The 19054-nt window shown below is 41.0% G+C and overlaps 1 long non-coding RNA gene across 2 annotated transcripts in view; it reads left to right on the top strand.

The window, feature by feature from the left end:
- Positions 1-16636: 16636 nt before the first annotated feature.
- LOC123970288 overlaps positions 16637-19054 on the top strand; it is a 3424-nt gene continuing 1006 nt past the window's right edge. Inside the window, exons 1-3 of one of the 2 annotated variants that reach the window (XR_006824919.1) lie at positions 16637-16876; positions 18092-18232; positions 18724-18797. This is a non-coding gene — a long non-coding RNA (uncharacterized LOC123970288). Of the gene's footprint in view, positions 16900-18091; positions 18233-18723; positions 18798-19054 lie in introns of both variants that reach the window. The other variant, XR_006824918.1, reaches the window with a different exon arrangement.

The following is a 19054-nucleotide window of genomic DNA, read 5'->3' as shown; positions in this document are numbered from 1 at the left end:
ACAGTGCTTATTTGATGCTGCCTGCCAAGAGCCATATTATGAGCTCATGCCAGTGACATGTTTCCCCACAGTCACATCCACAAGTGAGTGGCCAGCAGAGTGCAGAGTTTGTTTGTGAAGCAGGAGAGTCACTGGCAGGAGAATATTTCAATTGTTAGGCAGAAGACAGAGACAATGAATTATTAATTTCTTTAGAAGCAGTGAGGGAATGGTTGTCTGTGCCATAAAATGTGACATTTGTTATGTGACATCACCTTGAATCATCATCAGCAGTTCTGACATTTTTGTGAAAAGGTGGCAAGCTTCCAAATAATAATAATAATAATAATAATAATCTTTATTTGTAAAGCACTTTTCAAAAACAAGTTACAAAGTGCTTTAACAAGTGTAAAGACAATAATACCCACGAGACAATAATACAAAAACAATAGGCGAAATAGGCAAAAATACATAGGCGGCTGTACACATGTATGTGTAAACAAGTCAGAATGAGACACAGTACAGTGAATGCATCAGCCAGACAGGATTTCTACCTATTGATATTAGAATTGGGACATATTGTAATGTAATGCAGTAAGATAAGTACATACAAACACATCACAGGAGCTGACTTAATTTAATTAAATTTATTTTATTTTTATAATTTTGCACGTATGCAAGCAGCATAACAACATGTGGCAGGACTAGTCAAGAAGTGATGGTTTCATACAATGCACTCTCCCCCAAACGAAAACTAAAAAGACAGAAGGGGAAAAAAAGATTAAATAAGACTTAAAAAAGAAACACAAAGTGGGTAGATTAATGCAACGCTAAGAGCCTAAAGCCACATTAGTGGTTCTGAGAGGCTGTGATTTTTAAAAAACTGTTATGTAGATAGATAAGAATGTTGAGTTCCAAAAATATGTTTTTGATAAAACAGACATGGTGAAGTAATAATTGGGATTGGTGTTAGAATAAAGAAAAACATCTTGAATATCTGAGATAATTTCTAAGTAATGGCAAAGACTTTGCAGCCAATAGAACGTTTTTTTTGCCTTGGCTTTATTAGTGAATCCTTATACACTTCCAGTCTTAATCAATGTGTTTTCATGCATTACTTTCACTAAAATTCTGAATTTCAATTTAGCATATTAGCATTAACATTTACTATTAAGATTTGCTAACATGCAGAGTAGTAGTCGCACAAAACCCAAAGTATAGCTGAGTTTCACGGCAATGTCATTTGCTGTGACAGTTGAAAACCAAAGAACCAGACAAATTCAAATTTTACTGCATAATGATGCTGGATAAAACATCAGGAGATCGCCAACACAAATATCTGCTGGATGGTAATCCAGCCCTCTGATCACACTGAATCATAATTGTTTACCTCATGGTGGCACAAGGGGAAAGGTCAGAGGATCACCAAAGTCAGTATGTTTTATTGTTTGTGGGACATCAGTGTGTGTACATAAACTCTATAATATGTAATATTATTACATATTATTACTATTGTCTGTGCACCATGATATCTGAGCAGAGTCTAGCCCTGACTGGTTTTTTAAAATGAAGGTGAAGATGGTCACTCTGTCTGGAGAATTAAGTTTGAATAACTTTACATACAGGAAGTACAGGAAGTAAAACATAATAAAGCCTGTAGCTCCTCGTGCAGACACGCACACCCTGCAGCACACACACTCGGGGCAAGTTTTGTCCACCCTCTCAGACAAACCAAAAACATGAATCCTGCATGCTCATCCTGTATCTCCTTCGCTCTCTCTGTGCTTTTCTTACTCCTACTCACTCCCACAGCAGCCCTCACAGAGGAATAAGAGTCTTTTTTCAGTAAAATATGAATTAATACCTTCTGCTCTGTAAATATTTAACACCACTTAAACTTACAGCTCCCCACCGGGTTTCAGCACGGAAACGTCTAGAGACTGTGGGAATGGGGGGGAAAGGAATAGGGGAAAGGCACGGATTAAGCCCAGATTCAATTAACTTAACACGCTAGCTCTGCGGTGTCCAGGGAAATCATTTTGAGTGAATAAACACATCATGCTGGATGTCTTTATGCGCTGTTTGGTAAATAATGTGCAATACAGTATATAGACAGAGAGAGAGAGTAAGAGAAGAAGTGAAGGAAAAAAAGCACTCTGGAAAGGTCTCAGGTGAGAGCCTCAGAATAAACTGGGCAATGATGTGTGATTTGTAGATGGATGAGGGTCATGGCTTCCATCTTCCCTCCTCATTACTTGATAATGCTAATTGGAGATGAAGCATTGGAGTGGATTTTGCGCTGCTGATTGTTTTGATTATTCATAAGGTGCATATGAAAAAGTCTGTTTTATAATTCCATTTTCACACCAGATTCATGCACAAATGTGCACCATCACGTATGCACAAGTTCTTTGTCATCAAAAGTGTTTCAAGTGGATTAAACTCAACTGAAAATCTGAAAATAATTTACATATTTATAAATTACATATTAATTTAAGTGCTAATTGATAAGAACTTCTAATCAGATTTAAGTTTTAAACCAGTGAGAGGCAAAAATAAATCTAAAAAAATGCCTTACAATAACCTGTGGAAGCAGCATGTAGGAAGATATACAAAAGGATACCTATGTAGGGGAGTGACAGCTTGCAAGAAAACAGTTGGAAGGATTTTAACTTGCAGTGCACAACAAAAGTGACCTTGTAGTGAGCCAGCATTATTAATGTTTGTCACTGTCAGTGAATCGTGATAATATTTTGACACCTGATTTTGCTTCACTCTCATCATTCAGAACAGTTTGGATTGAGAGAAATAATTGAGTTAGCACAAACTACAGAATAAATCTATTGCCTGGTATATGTGCACTGCGAGCCAGCGTCAGTCTGTGTGCTCAACTAAAGATGTTTTTCAGTTATTTAAATGCCACTGTGTATCGTGTCAATATTTATAGTTGCCGAGCATTGCTTGTTTTTGCTGTTCCCAAAGATCAACAGAGTGATGAGTCTGTCAGAAAGTAATATGTCTAATACCAACTCTTGTATTATTTCACCATTATGTTGTAGCACTAACCAGGTGGACAGTTTTATTAGTATTGTTTATTGTCCCCCTTGGATGAAGCAGTGAGCCCCTAGGAAAGTACCAACTGGACCCTGCCAAAAAAATCTTGGCCACTTATATCAGCTCCTATGGGGACGACACAGAACTGAAGAAGCCTCTCAGACGAGAGGCAAAACGTCTTCGAGGATCTTCAACCAAGTCCAGTTGCCCTTAACCTTTGATAACTATGACCTGGATGACTGAGAACCTTCATAGACACAAATTATATAAATATACATACAATATCACATCACTATCCCATCATGATCCAAGTCTTTGTATCCACTCCTCAAAGGCTGGGAGCTCTAACTCAGGACAGTACGTCTTAACTAGGCCTAGCGGATCATTTTGAGAGACAAAACTACAATAAAATGTATGGGAGCCAGGCAGAAAGCTGCTGGAAGCCATTCTACTGGAGTGGAGTTTAAAGAGATCCCATTATCAGAGGCACAATTCAGCTACGTTTCAATGATCTCTGCTGCCCTCTCTTAGAATCAATACTTTGTTTTTACGGCCATCCTGCGGTCAAAGAAACTGAAAAATTTGGCATGTGTTTCTGTGTGTGTGCTCATACGCCTGCCTTCACCATTGATGTGTGAGTGTTTTGTTGTACTTCTGAGAGCTCAAGACCATATCTTTAATGTATGGCCAATAGTAAGCCTGTAAAATAATGTAAGATTTTAAGGATTGGAGCCCCAAACTGCTTACAAGCCTCAGGTCATCACAAAGAACAAAATGTTGTAGGGATGTTTTTTGGCTCAAGCCATCTTTGGTATAAACAGGCACTGTAAAGATTAAAGTCGGTCCCTGGGAGATCAGGCAGGCCTCCATCTGTAGTTTGAAGATTCGCTTTTTGATGTTTTGATGTTTCGAAAATCGCAGATCTCAAATGGTATTTGCAGTGATGCCGACATTGAATGCATGAGGTATTGGTATTGAATTTGAGCTCAGTGTCTGCAAGGCAACAGGTCTGTGCTTCTTTTCTTCTTTTTCTTTTTCATCGGGCACATGCACAGCTCTGTATTCCTTTTAAATTCTTCCTACTAATGGAAGAATCTCAGGTTCACCCTTACAATATTACAGCTCATTAATAAGGCTTTCTTTCGTTTCCATTTTATTAACGATAGAGTCACTGGCAGCCCTCTACCGCCGGGCCACTCTGAATTAACATAAACATCATTGGACAGATGCCAGACGGTTTGTCCTATGTACCCTCTTCCTCTCCCTGATCTCTCTCTATCTCTGTGTTGTAAACGAGCCTGTGATATTCCAAGAAGAGCTCAGCACTGTTCCCTCATCGATCGGCTGGGCAGATTAATATCAATCGTTATGTTTTGCCTTTACTGTGGCTGCGGGGAATCAGAGGAAGTTTTAGTATGCTCCCTTTGACTCCTTCAATAAGCCAGGCAGTAACAACTACAGGTGGGGACACCAGGTAAAAAAATGCCTATATATATATATATATATATATATATATATATATATATATATTATGAAGCAGCTGCAGGTTTAGATAATGTGAGGTCAGGGAGCAAGAGCATATAGTTTCAGTATGAATGGATTCATAAATCGTGGTCATCTTTACTTTTTGTATTCAGCATTGTACAGAGTGGAAATATTCAAGTAAATTCATGCAGAGGTATGACATGACAATAGCAGTTTTTTTATAATGCATTGCCATTTATTTCTAACTTAAGAATGGGGAGCTGATTTACAAAAGGAAGGCTGTGAATGATGTAAAAAGTATGTAATACATACTCAGTATAAATGCTTTGTAACAGCTGAGCCAAGCAGTCTCTCCTCCTCTCTGACTTGTGGTATTTTTCTGCTCCTGTTGCCAGTGGAGGCTGTGCCAAACTCCTATCAACTGGCACAATCTTTGAAAGTCATCCAGAAGAAAAGGGTGAGCATGCATTCCACGTACTGTACAATCACACACATACTGCAGACACACACACACACACACACACACACACACACACACACACACAACACACACTAGTGTATGCACAATTACATGCACTTTAAAGGGCTAGTCACACCTGCATTTAAAATGGGGAATTTTTGTGGTGTAATGAAATGGCATTAGTAGATTTACTACGTGGATTTTTTTTTGTGTGTCAAAAGCAACTTTGGTGAACTTAGACACATGGGTTTGTGGTGGTGACCATATGAGAATAGGTGAAATTCGGGACAGGGTTAGAGTTGGGGTTGGGTGTGGCCTCAAGTAGCCTACATTACATTCACTGTCAATGAACAGTAAAACAATAACGTGAAAGTCAAAACAAAAAAATTTAATATTTTTGTTTGACTGTCATTAGTAAAAACACAATGACTGTGTTCTATCAGTGTGTAAATCATAACCTGTTACAGAACATTATTTTTTTTATTTCATCAGTTCGGTGCCTATCACATCTGTCTGTGTAGTGCGTGTCTGATCTCTCCTTTTTCATGGCTGCCTGTAGCTACACTTCCCCTGTCCTCGCGACTGCAACTTCTACTGTCTTCATCTACAGTAGAAAACAAAATGGGGAAAAGAGCATGCGTACATATTACTTTGTGGCTATAACAACGCTGATGAGACAATGTCCACGATACTAATGGAGAGCCGGAATAGTGCCCATCTGTGGGAAGCACCAAAAGAATGTTTCACGAGGATCAGTATTTAATGTTTTTTAGGCTACAACTTTAGTCTAAATTTCAGGACAAACAGGAACAGAGTCGGGACAACTGGCTTTTCGGGATGTCTGGTCACCCTAGTTTATACCATCTTGACTGTGAAGAGCTAAACAGTCCAAAATAGAAGGAGCTAGTATTTCATTATCTATCATCATCCACCTTTATTTAACCAACTCTGTCGGAGTACATTTCGAGTACACAAATGGTAAAAATACATATTTTGAATAAATTGTGTAAACTTACTGTCCTATTAGCGACACAGCAAATAACTTGCTAATTGTTAGCAAGTTCATGTTTGTATTTGTGGAAAGCAGTTACAGACTAGGGCAACTTTTTCCCTCTCTTCAATATATCCATTTATTGAATGAAATCATGATAGTCCAGCGGGAGTAAACAGTAAATACTACAGACAAAATAGAAAGAAGCTCAGGGAGCTATTGTGACTGATTAGCACTAGCATGTCCTGCTGGCTAGCCTGCAGGCTACAGCTCCTTACCAACTAGCCTTGTGAGTAGTCCCGACACCAAATCACAGACTAGGACCAAATAACATGTACTTTAAAATTTATAGCTTGCAATTGTACACATAAAAGTGAGAACGAGGAAGAAAGAGAGGTTTATGTGTGTTTTTGCGTTCAGGTTTGCTTGTGTGCATGTTTGTCCACATCGCCAGTGGCTGATGTGAGCTGTGTTTTATTAGGTTCATTGCCATTGTGACCCTGGCTTGTCACTACCAGAAATCACCTGACATGAGTAGAAATATGAGCTGCCTTCTTGACCAAATGCATACACACACACAGACACACAGAGTCAGTCAGCTAAGCTTGGCAAAGAAGTTTTGGATAATACTAATAGCTTAGGGAGTGAGCAGTGGATTTAGGATAGAGAGAACAGGGTGTGTAAGGTCTGTAATGATGCAGGGACACCAGGGAGAGGAGAAAAAACGGAGGAAAGAAGCAATGATATGGGCGGAAATGCAGATCTGAGGCACAAGAAAGTGAGCACAGAGGGAGAGAGGGAGGTAGTAGTAGGTAGACGGCTAATTGAGGAAATTGAATTTCGAGTAAGGGAAATGAGGAAAGAAAATAATGAAAAGGGAAGTACAGCTGAGATGAAAATTAAGATCAAGATTACTTTGTTAACCAATTTGCAGCCAGTGGATGAAATCTTTCTTTTTGCATATCTTTCCGGATATAATTCAGTTCAAAGTTTCAGTTCAGCGCTTCTGTAAAAGGGTTCACTGCCTTGCTCTGGGGCTCAATTCGGCAGCGTTGGTAGATAATGTAACATATATAGTTGCTGTGGATTCAAACAGTAAATTCTTGTTTAATAGCTTATTTTCCTACAGTTTGAGAAGAACAACCCAGGGTAAAAGGATGAAGGTAGGATGCAGGGATGGTACAGCTGATTTGAAAAAGGAAGACAGAAACAGAGTGAAGATGAAGCGCAGGAGAAGAAGCCGCCGTGTTTTTGCAGGTAACACTATTTCACCTGCGATTGATCACCTCCAGAACACTGGCAATGAAGTTCTGCTTGTGATGTGAACACGGCCACTGGCTTGCAGCCACTATACTGCACAAACACACACACACACACACACACACACAGGTGTAGGCCCACCGACATATACACAGGTGCTGACGAATACACACACACACACACACACACACACAGGTGTAGGCCCACCGACATATACACAGGTGCTGATGAATACACACACACACACACACACACACACACACACACACACTCATATACACATAGAGAGTTGCCAAGGTCCTGCTGGGCAGCTGAAGTTAACACTGCAGAGTCACATGTGAGAGAGCTCACCTGGCGTACAGCCCAGATCTGACATACTGCAGTGAGGCTATCACCATCTCTCTCTCTCTGTCTCTCTATTTGCAACTGTGCCAAGTTAGACTGTTAGCCTACACCGCTCCTCTTTGGGTCTCTGATCTCATCTGTTCACCTAAAGACCACCTCAAAACAACATGTGTATGTGTGTACGTGTGTGTGTGTGTGTGTGTGTGGTCCAATAGCCTCCATCCTTGCCACTCTTGGAATCAAAGACGGATACATCTTTGATTTAGCAAAACCGCACACACAAAGCTTTCTGCTGTACAAACTTGTGCTGGCTGCTGTGAATGGAAACAATGAAGCCATTTTTAAAGGAAACGTACCAGTGTTTTTGCATGTTCGATTACTGTGACGGATTAGCTTCAGGAGTCTGTTAATTGGTTTTCATACAGTACAGTAATGATTGGGGTCAAATGGCTGCCTGGGCAAGTGAGAAAAATATTTCCAAATATCTTAAATTGTCACACATGAACATTAAAAATGATCAGAAATGTAAAGTAAACATGATTTTTGCAAATTTGTTTCCCCTCAAATGAAGTGTGTCACATTTTGGGAAATGCACTCATTCACTTTCTTGCGAAAACTTAGAAGCGATGATTGATACCACTCTTATGTCTGTATGGTAAAAATGAAGCTAGCTCCAGCAGCCAGTTAGATTAGCTCTGTCTAAAAGTAGCAAAGTCCAGCTACCAGCCACTCACAATCTGACTAATTAACTGAAACTGAACTGAAAATTGTGTTTAGAAGACAAGGTACTTGAATCCATGTGACTTTTGTTCACGAGCCTGTAATTGGGCAGTGTGAACCCAACCCATCCATCCATCGCCAACCACTTATCCTGCGTACAGGGTCACGGGGGCTGGAGCCAATCCCAACCTAACCAAACCAAACGTGAAAAAAAGTAAACTTGCTCACACTGCTTTGGACCAAAGAAGACAAACTCCCTGTGTGATTTTGTCCTCTATTTGTCAAACAAAACAGTGAATGTGCAATTTCCTCCACAATACATCATGAAGATCAGCATGGATGGAGCCATTTTCTATTTGTTCCCTTGCATTCAGTGGTGACAAGGCAGCTACTGAGAGTGTGTGTATTCCTCCATCGATCCTATAATTCACACTCACCTGCCACATAAATGCATACATTTCTTCGCTGCAGAATGGCTCAGTATATAGCTATTTACAACATAATGTCAGAGGCATTGTAAAAGTCACTGAGAAGCAAAAAAGTTAAACAATGCATAGCTAAGATAAAAGCCCTTGGAGGGAGTGGAACAGGTATTACACTGTGTTTTCTGAATAAAATTAGCCCATCTTTTTAGTGGCTTGGTGAACAACAATGCCCTTCCTCCACAATAGACATTACAATATGCCAGCTTTTGTCTGCACACAGAGGAATTACTTGTTTTAGAAAATAAATTGATTGCATTTAGTCTCTCTACATGATGTGTGCTTTTGAATGCCTGTACACGCAGGCAAATGTTTCAGTCCACGAGCCACTCGTCAAAGTTACCTTGTAGCACGGAGCTATACTCGCTGCTTTATCCTTGCCTTAGTGTGTGAGGGTATGTGTGTGTGTGTGTGTGCCTATGTGCGCGCACTCTTCTCTGTGTTATAATTAATCACAATTATCAGGTTGACTAATGCAGGTGCAGTCTCACTGGGAGAGGCCATTTACAAGCTCAGTAACACAAAATACAACCTAGAGACAAAATGGTGGAAAACAGAGCACAAATACATCCAAAACAGCACAAAGAGGAGAGAGTTTAAATGGTGGGTTACCCTCTGCCTCAGAATTTTTCACATTTTAACTTTGGATACGCAAAAGGCCAGTATGAAAAATAACCTCCTTGGAAAGTGAAACTTTTCTCCATTAAGCGTATACGTTAAGAATGCCAAACAAGGACAATTTATTTATGACACCACATGTTAATAAAATGCATGAAGCGCTGGAAGATGACAATAGGTCCCACTTAAAAGTGATGCTATTAATTTTTCTCTCTTTTTTTGTAGTTTCTGGCAGTTTATCAAGCACAGGCACAAACTGGCACATGTCCCTTCTTCCTCGGCAGGAAAAAAAGCACAACTTTTCATCAAAGCAAAAAGGGAACAAGTTAAAGTTCGGGACAACCAATCGGGGGCCAGCTTATCCTGTCTTCAGAGAGGCAGGAGGAAGAGGAAGGGAGGGAGAAGATGGAGGAAGAGGAAAAGGAGGAAAAGTGGAGGTGTGTGGTGGGGGTGGGGGGTGAGGAGGAGTACACTGGCAGAATAAGAACGAAGGCATCCCTCACTCCTGTTGAAACACTAATGAGAGTCCAAATCCACTACTGGCTAATTAACCATGATACCCTGTGACATGGAGGGTGGGAGGAAGGGAGGCGAAGCTGAGAGGGCGGGAAGGAAGAGAAGGGCGGGTGTGGAAGGTAGGAGTGATGACGAAGGGAGAAAGGAAGGTGGGTGGAAAGGAGGGAGGGAAAGGGGAGGAAGGAGAGGACTGACAAAAAGGGAGTAAAAGAGAAGCAAAAGGGAGTGCAGGAGGCGAGAAATGAGACCGAGTGGAAAAAAGTGGGAGAAACCGCAGAAGAATGGAGGGAGAAGAGAAAATGAAAAGAAGCACAGAGGGAGGGACAAGGGCTGAAACTTTTATCAGGTCAGGGAGACGGCGAGGGCAGAGCAAAGGAGGGAAAGTGAGGGAAGTGGATGGGAGGGAACGCAAGGAGTCATTCTTTTTCATTTAGAGAATAATAAGGAGTCTATGCATTTATCAGGAGTTGCCGTGTTAACTGCTCCTCTCCGCTTTCATCTCCTCTCTCTCTCACTATCCTCACTATCTACTTACATGTGGAGCATGTTAATCGATTTGCTCACAGTTAGAGTAAACACACGGCAAAGAAATGGATGGTGAATGAATCATGCTGTGATGCAGCGAGCATGTGTGTGTGTGTAGGTGTGTGCGCGCTGTTGTTTTTGAAAAAAAAGAATGAAAGAATGTGCAGATTTTTCCCATGCTTGCACACATATCGAAGTGCACACACAGAGTATAGTTAACAGGCATAAAAGCCTTTGGTTGTCCACAAACACACACACATGCAAAGGCTGCATGATGGCAGCGGAGGATCTTTGGTATTCTGTAGTGCTGTTGGCTCTATGAACTTGGCTGTTTATCTGACAGCTTGACCTTTTGTTATATATTCCTCCAATCACACAGCACTAAATAAAGTATTCATCACACACATACTGTACACACCCACTTGAAAAAGTGCACACAAACACGCACGTACAGGCATTTGGGTAAATAATGTGGAGTTTGGTCTGTGTAGGGGGAAGCCTGGAAGACAACTTGTGACGGTTGACAGCTTAGCAAGACAAAAAGCACTGTGTGTGTGTGTGTGTGCGTGCGTGCATACGTGTGCGCTCGAGTGTGTGTGCACAGCCAGTACACAGTTTAATCCAACCAGGTGGCCAGAGGATTGCATGTATGTTGACCGTGGAGGAATGCTTTATGGGTTATGGATTCATTTTGTCCTCTTAGTCTGCCTATTTGTCAGCTTGCCTGTCCGTCTATCTGTTTGTCAGCCTGTCTGTTCATCTGCCTGTCTCCCTCTGTTTGTTCATCTATCTTCCATCTGGCTGTTTGAATTTCCCATATCTGGCTTTTTTTTTATCTTTTCCATCTTAATATCTGTCTGACGCTCTGTCCAGCTGTCTTTCTCACAGTCTGCCAGTTGTCAGTATTTATTAACTATTTGTCTTTGCTGTCTGTCTTCTTCATTTGTTGTAGTCAGTCATCGTATCTGACATGCACCTCTTTTTTTCCCTCCCTCCCCTTCTCCCCTTTTCCCTTCCCCGATGGTCCTGGTAACAAACTGCCATAATGTCTGTGAACCGCCTCAGGGTTTTTGGTCGTCGGACTGATAATGTGTGTAATAATGCCTTTACGTTTCCTTAGCAACACCACGGAGACGCCTCTCTACATTTGTGGTTTGATTTGCTGCAGAAAAAATGAATCGCTGTCATTGGGGTGGCTCTAAATTCTGCTGTTTCATTCCTGCAGTACTGGAAGTGGTCAATGGAGGGCGATAGAATGCAAGGGAAAGGTAGAGGGTGAGGGCTGGCGGTGACAGCAAAACAAACCGGGGGTCTCTCACAATGACTGAGCAACATTACAGCTCACACAGTGTTACCGCTGGAATCTGTTGGAGATTGAAATGAACTTCTATGGAATGGATTTCCTTTTTTTCCCCCCTCCGTCCTCTTTCTCCATCTCTCCCAATATCCATCTCTCAGTTCTCTCTGTTCTGTTATTTAGAGCATGTTAGTGCTGACAGAAGTTTGCAGCCCCATAAGTCAATGCAGGCCCCTGTGAATTTTTGTGATGGAGAGGCCCGGACAGCACCAAGAGAATTATGATCAGCAATCAATAGCCACTGACGCACACACTTCACGCACAAACACGCATGCACGCGCCACACACCCGCACACACACACACACACACACACACACACACAATGCTTCCATCACTCTGATGCGATTGTCACTGCACCTGTTTTTAATCAACTTCCAAGGCCACACACACACTTTCTTCATCCTATCTTCTCTGTCCCTGCAGAATAAAAAAAAATAGAAAGAAAGTTACCAATAAATTATTATTGATCTCCAGTGTTGGCTGCTGGACCTGGGATGGATCTCACTAGTAATTTTCACAGTCTCACCGTTTATCACCCAAACGGTTTGTGTGTGTTTTTCTGTGTACAGTATGACTTCTGTGTGCGTGTCCATCTTTCATCCTGTTCCTCTGTACTGCATGTGTGTTTTTTTTTCTTTTGCTCGTGTGTGTGTGTGCAGTTCTTAGGATGACCTGATTGAGTTGTAGACTTAGATTAATTATCTGGTGTTTCTCTGGTGTAAGCCATTGCTCTGCCTTTTTAAGGCTCTGCTCGCATTCTTCAGTTTGACTGCTAAACACCTTAAATACAGCCACAAGGTGGACACAATAACAGGAACCCCTACAAAATGGTATTCAACGTAATCTGTTCCTGTTATTTTGTCCAAGCCTTCTCTGCAATGTGCAAAGTCTCCAATTAACACCATTGCTGCAAGAAGGAAGGGATTATTCCTCAAAAAACGTTAATAATTAATTGGAAAATACAAACTGTTTGTTAATTAAAAGAATAAAGACATGACAGTGAAGTAAACACTAAGGAACATTCATACCATGGAAACTAACAAAAGCTTTGGGTTAATAATTAATTTTCTGTGAATCAAAAACTGAAGTAATTTGCTTGTTGAGTGTCATGTCACTTTTTTTCCGAGCACTTCTCTGGTAACTGTTCAATCTTCCTTTGCAGAGGATTTGTAGCATATGAGAGAGAAATTGAATGTGTTAAGTGGATTTTCTGTAACCCTTCTTCAGACTTTAGCTTTTATTATGTGTTTTACCTGACAGTGGCACTTGTCAGGTGCAAGCCAGTTGAATATGCCTACAAAATTTACTACCCAAAAATGTACCTTTGTGAAAATTTGACGAGGCTGTGTCAAGGCGGTGTTGATTTAACATGGTCATGCATATATGTCTGTAAACACTGCTTGGAGTCTTTCCTTCTCCGCACTACATACACTAAAACAATCTTTAACCCCATAATGTTGTGGACCAGTTTGACAGATTTTGACTGAAGTAAAGCAAGTTCAATCCATGAAATGCATTGATTTTCCTTCATTACCAACCATTTTCTTGGATGCAAACTTTGGACACCAGGATGTGATGTAATGTCAGTGCTTTAATGCTCAGAGTTTATATACACAGCTGATGCCATGGGTCATTTTGCCTTGAAGACATTTATTGATTGATTTTATTTAAAGTGCTGAATCTGCTGCCTCTGCCTCATGTTGATAGGTTGTACACCAGAGATACAAGATATTACTGATGAGTCAAGAGCGTGTGGTGGGTCAGAAAGAGATAATTTTTTTATTCAATTAGGTGAATAAATACCCAGTTTCACATTCTCTCCTGGGAGAATATAATCAATATACCTACTGGCAAACAGGTGATACTCTCATTCTTAGAGGAGCCAGACACAGGTACAGTATTGTGGGGCCAGGTGTATTCACCAGGGAACAACTACTGCTGTTTACTCTGGACAAATTAATAGAAGAACTTGGTTCAGAGTGAGATACAGGGAGTTTCCTCCGAAGAGGATTCAGAGGACGAGTCTTCCACAGCCTCCACTACATTTGATTCAAATGCAAAAAACACATAGAAGACATGAAAAGCCACAGATATGTAAAGTTTGACTTAATGAGCCACAATCACCATAACAAAGCTGAGGCAGACTGTCAGTGTAACATGACATGACATCCACATTTGAGTGCTTCATATCCCGGTCCACAGAGACAATTAAACAGGACATTACCAATGTGGCAACCTGCCAACCTGCAAACACTCTCTGGCAGGTTGAACCAATGTCAGGTACAGGGGCTCGACAAAACACTCGTCAGCATAGCACTCAGAGACACCCAGAGAAGAGTATGACTACTTCACATTTGAGCATCTGCTGCTGCTGTTCAAATGTTCAGTCTGGACCATCCAGACCAGAATAAAGTTTACCAATGAAACCAAAAACAAAATGCTAATTATTTCTTTGAGAGGATGATAAACTAGCACCACATGTGTAAAATGCAGAAGTAAATATACTGTTAAGGAATAATTAATGGGTACTGCGACGCAGGTTAAAGTAAGCCAAAGGTGATAGCCAGGGACTCTCCACATCAGTGGGTCAGGCCCTGCCTCTTCTCTGCCCGCTTGTCGACTGACTGATGCAGCAGAATTGATAATGATGCACTGTTATACATTTGTTACGTAAACTGGGGGCGAGTTTATCTTTATTTTGTATCATTACAGACACAATGTAGAAAGTGTTGCATGTGGCTTAAATGACACAATAGGTCTTGATTTGAACCGATAACCAATATACTATTCACACATGTGTAGAGGGGTGAACAATAACCTTATTTGGACAAATATCCCCAGACAGAAAGTATTCTTTAGGTTTGGTGTTGGCATCCCATGTGTTCACACGTTGTATGAGGGCACTGTATCTCCTTGGCTGAGTCATATTAAGCCATGCTATGTAAGTCTTTAACAGTCTCCGAAACCTCTTCATCACACCTGAACCTGACAATATCTCACAATATTTCTTTACATACAAAACACACAGTAACTGCAGTGCAACCTAGGGCCATTTGTGACCTCAGCACCTCGTACAATAATCTTTGATTAGGTCATATAGTTTTCACTATGCAAACGTTTGAGGAGAAGTAAAAACTATTTCTTTTTTTTAACCTGTTTTCTAGCAGTTGGTTGTTGTGATCTTGTGGATGTTTACTGTCTGATAGGAATAACATGATATTTTGAAGGCAAAACCAATGTTTAAAAGCAATATTTCTACTGATTGTGCCACTTCACTCTACGATACTTCTTTGGTGTAGCACATATCCTGACCACTGCACAGGTTGCCCCAGTGGTCAGTGAAGACATTGGATTTATAAATTGTTTTTTCAAACATTTTACCTTTATGGTCAGAAAGAAGGAACTTGTTGGATGATGAGAATACCTTTGAGCCTGCTGCTGAAATACAGGGATGTGTGCACAATACACCTAGGGCCAGGGACGGACTGGGAGTAAAAAATGGCCCTGGACTTTGATCCAGACCGGCCCACCAGAACAGTCCACTGTATACTCCATCACGGCCACCATGCTAATGCACGCACGTACAAACAGAACCAGCCTATAATAAACCACCCAGCACTATCATAGCCATTGATCACTATGGCTACTACTTTAAAAAGGCATGGCCGTAACCAGCTATGAGGTCACGAGGTCTGGACCTCCGTAATTATATTTAGTCTATAGCCTATTAATGAAACAAATTCGAATGAAAACCATTGATAACAAGCTCTCCTTAAATAAAGGCTTTAGGACCATGTGGACGCAGCTGATTACACAAGTGCATCACTTTGCGTTGAAAAGTGATGGGGAAATTTAAAGCCTCATATTAGTGGTGTGGCCAAACACTTTGTCCAGGAGACATGAGAATGCACAATATTGGCGTCACAAGAACAAGACAACAAGATACTCTAATGCTATTTTGAAGAAATATTCATTCATGAAATAGGCTAATTGGGGGTGTCTAGGGGTCCTCCCCCCAAAGATTTTGAGCATTAAACTCTTAATTTCCTGCATTCTAGAGAAATTGCACCAATTTATCTCGAAAATGTCTTTATTTATGTGAAGGGAAACAAAATAGTTCTCATAGAATTTGTATTAGTTATTTAGCCTAACATTTCTTGTTGCAAGCTAATTTTCAGAAAACCTTTAGCAAATGCTATTAAAAAGTGGTGGGGACATGTCCCCAGTGTAAATAACACCTACAGTTACACCTTCGCAACCCTCATTTCAAGTTGAAAAACTGTTTCCCCATCGATGGTCAGTGTCCAGACCTTGGGAAACACAAGAAGCACATGACAACGTTGTGCACACATTAACTGAGAGTACCGCTGTTTGCAGGCAGAGATTTGGGGCAAAAAATACGTTTAGCGAATTTCAGGGTGGGAGAACTAGGGTGAAGCTTACATACCATCATGCATTGCGCTGATAGAAAAAACTGATTGTCCGACGGCAATGACGTAATTAACGGTGCTGAAATAACGATCGGAGCAGTGTCCAAAAGTGTTGTTTTAATATTGTGAGTGGGCTGACTATTTACTGCTCCACATACAACTCCCTACATAGAGGGTAGGGAGTAGTGAATGAGGATGGGGATTTCGGACACAGCCAGTGTCACTGTGGTGTGTGAGTGAGATGGATGGGGTGGGGCTAAGGGCTGCGTAGACGTTCATATGGAATAGACCAACAGGCCAGGGGAGAAGGGGGGTTGTCCCGTGTCGCTCAACCTTCTGCCAACTGTTTAATTAATAGTAAAAAAGTATAGGCTAAGGAAGGCGGCCCACCGGCCCGAGGTTGGCCGGCCCGCTGGGATTTGTCAGCTCCAGATGGCCAGACCGCTACTGCATAGGGCACAATACTACTGCGACCTAATCAGACCTAATAGTGCTGTGGACACATGTGGCATCCATTTTTCACTAGCGATTTAAGCAGCTAACTTTTCAAGCTATAAATAAAAGCTTTACATTTAGTCATATTTGTCAAAATAAGCAACTTTAAAACATACCAACTACATGAATGGACGACAGAGAAGTGGATTATGCTGCATGTAAGTTGCATTTTAGTTTTGAGGTAAGGTTCTCTGGATTGTGATTCTTATGAAAGTTTTCTGATTTATCTTTTCACATAACTTTTGGTGGCCAGGAGTTCATAGTAACTCTCAGTGTTGTAATGTAATCTCTTGCAGATACTGGGGGAAAATATATAATTAAATTATAGTTACTTAGGAAAATGTTACATCTGAATATTTTCTGTGAAAAGCTTGGCTATATGTTGAATGGTTTTCAGTTTGTTGTTTTGCATATTTTTCATGTGCACAGCTGTTTAGTAAAGTTTGATGCTATTCTTATGCTTTTGATTGGTTCTCATGTCTGAATTTGCAGCACGACTGGTCTGCCAGTTATATTGCCTCTCAAGCTGTCTTTTTAAAATGGTTAACAGTTGACAACATTGATTAGATATTTAGAAAAGTAATCAAAAAGTAATTCAATGGAATGAGATACATTACTTTGATAAAGTAATTGAAATAGTGACAATTTTAAATTTCTGTTTTAAAAATCTGTAACCTATCACATTTCCAAAGTTACCTACCCAGCACTGGTAAGTCTTAAGAATTCAAGCTGACTGCAAATTTTTCAGAGCCACCTTTCAAGCCTACAGGGGTGTGAGATATTGAAAACACAAGTTTATCATGGTGTATTCCTCTAAAAGGAAAGGGTAATGATTTTCCTTTATATATCTTGGTCAATGTCTATTTTACGTTCAGTTTAATTAAGTTAGTCACGTGTTTAAATCCACAACAGTGCTATTTTTTACTTTTTACTCTTTTTGACATCACATAGGCAAAAGTCATTGTTTCCACTGATTCTTATAGTATAGTATATAGTGTTCCCCTTCTTCGTTGTACTTTGATACAGAGTATCAAACAACCCACTCTAACGCCTTCCTCCCTGTCTTCATTTTACTTCTTCCCATGAATCTTTCTTTGCATTTGCATTTGCAGCCTGTCCACTTGCACCCCACCTCTCTACTTTAATTTTAGCTTTCCTGGACCTGTATAACAATAAATAATGGCCATTGGTTTGTTGTTGTACCACTCCCTCTTTCTTTGACTTGATTTTGACAGACAGTATATCTGCAATAAAGCCATTCCCCCCGTTTCTTCAGTTAATCACGTTTCCGGCCTGCCTCTCAAATTTACTTTTGGTTGAACTTCACCTTTAAGACAATAAAGTCATGGCTCCAATTGTGTTTCCTTATACAGAATTGCTAGTGGCGGACTTCCTTCCTTTAATATCTGTCAAAGGCCCCAGCAGCCCTCAGGCAGCCAGTAGCCAATATGAATGGAGACCAATACAGGGGCATGGTCTGAAATAGTCCACCGTGTATTACAGCCCGGAGAGAGGTACGCACTCACACACACACACATGCATACTCACACAATGGAACACAGGATTCAGGCTAACACACACACACACCAACAAAGATAGACACCGGTATTAGAGCCCAAGGAGAAGCCTGCGCTCTCTCCAACCTCATTACATCCACAGGACACATGTGGATATAGTGTCTCTTGTGTCCGCAGGGACACACAGGCCTAAGAATGTGTGTGTGTGTGTGTGTGTGTGAGAGAGAGAAAGAGAGAGAAAGAAAGCATGTGTGTGTGATAGTTTGGATTCCACATTGTGGAGCTCATCTGCTGTATGCATATATGGCACCATCATTCCCCAAACCTTCAAGTTATGAGAAATCCAGGAGAAGCTCCAAACCGCATGTGGCTGACCCATCTCGGCACCTTGTTGACATTCTGTGTCCGACAGCTACATGTTGGTCTCTGCTATTTGATTCTCTCTTTCATTTCATCCTCTCCACTCCACTTTTTCCCTCTTCTCATAGGTTTGCTTAAGCCGACTCAGGGTCACTTCAATTTAGCTTTTTGGCCCCGGGCATCTGCGAGCTGCACTGCTAAGGTAAATGGAGGTAATGCTTCTACCACCATACGTGTGTGTGTGTGTGTGTGTGTGTTTGTGCATTGTGCACGTGCGAGTGTGTGTGTCTGATATTTATTAGGTTATATTGGACTTGGTGGTAGGCGGTCAAATAGAAGTGAAAAGTCAAATGCTCTTTGTTTGAGTTGTGAGTGAGAATATATGAGTGTGAGTGTGTGTGTGTGTGTGTGTGTGTGTGTGTGTGTGGGGGGGGGGGGGGGGGGGGGGGGGGGGGGGGG

This window comes from Micropterus dolomieu, linkage group LG04 (genome assembly GCF_021292245.1).
Source record: "Micropterus dolomieu isolate WLL.071019.BEF.003 ecotype Adirondacks linkage group LG04, ASM2129224v1, whole genome shotgun sequence".
In the NCBI taxonomy this organism is placed as follows: domain Eukaryota; kingdom Metazoa; phylum Chordata; class Actinopteri; order Centrarchiformes; family Centrarchidae; genus Micropterus; species Micropterus dolomieu.
This window is presented reverse-complemented; position numbering and strand designations above follow the sequence as displayed.